Below are 967 nucleotides of genomic sequence, written 5' to 3' on the forward strand. Positions count from 1 at the left end.
AATAAAAAGTAAAAAAGAAAGACAAATACCTGAATATTAATGTACTGATCTTGAACACATTAATTTTCAATCATTTGTCTGATCTTGCATACTTATATCTATTAATCTGAGCAACAAATTCGAATATAAAAATATGTAACATAACAAGTATTGCGAATTTGCTATTCTTGCTTTGAATATCTGTACTATATTATTATTCTGTTCCGGTCTTTGTTTTTGCTGTCATTTTTGTTTTACTCTTTAAAATGAAACCAAATTAAAAATAATAACACAATCTTGTGAACTTGATGGATTTTATTCCAGGCAGGGCCTTGGGTTGTACTGAAAGTTGGTTTGGAATTCAACCTGTGGGGGTTGGGAAGACAGCTCAGTGGCATAAGTGCCTGACTGGCAAGAATAGTGTCCTGAGTTAGATCACTAATATGGAAACAAACAAACAAACAAACAAACAAAAAGAATCTGTTACGTTGCCCAGGCTTGTGGCTATTCCCCTGAATCAACCTCCTAAGTGCAGGCACTGTGGTCATGTACCAGCACATCCACCGTTTGAGGCATTATCAACCCCCACACCAGATTGCATTTCTGTAATCCATTCTTGTCACCATCTTGGTCACACTGATGCAGTAGACAGTTTTCTGTGAAACTCAAGTCAGAAAGTCAATGAATCAATTCTACCAACTGTCAGAATCCTGTCTGCTAATTTTCTCATTGAAAGATTTATTTAATTCATCTTTAGAAGGTTTCAGTTTATATTCATCTGGCTCAAGGGTGGAGGAGCAGACAAACATTGGAGTACAGAAACAGTACAATGGAAGTTAGCAAAACAAGCAAGGGATGACCACAGCTCCTGATATCACTTACGTTTTATCCAGATTCCTGGGTGTGGGAAACACACACACCGTTAATCCCAGGGCCCATGAGCCTAGCATCGAACCATGAATCAACCCCAGTGTCATAAGCTCTATTA

Source organism: Octodon degus, unplaced genomic scaffold (genome assembly GCF_000260255.1).
Source record: "Octodon degus isolate 3935 unplaced genomic scaffold, OctDeg1.0 scaffold00343, whole genome shotgun sequence".
In the NCBI taxonomy this organism is placed as follows: Eukaryota; Metazoa; Chordata; class Mammalia; order Rodentia; family Octodontidae; genus Octodon; species Octodon degus.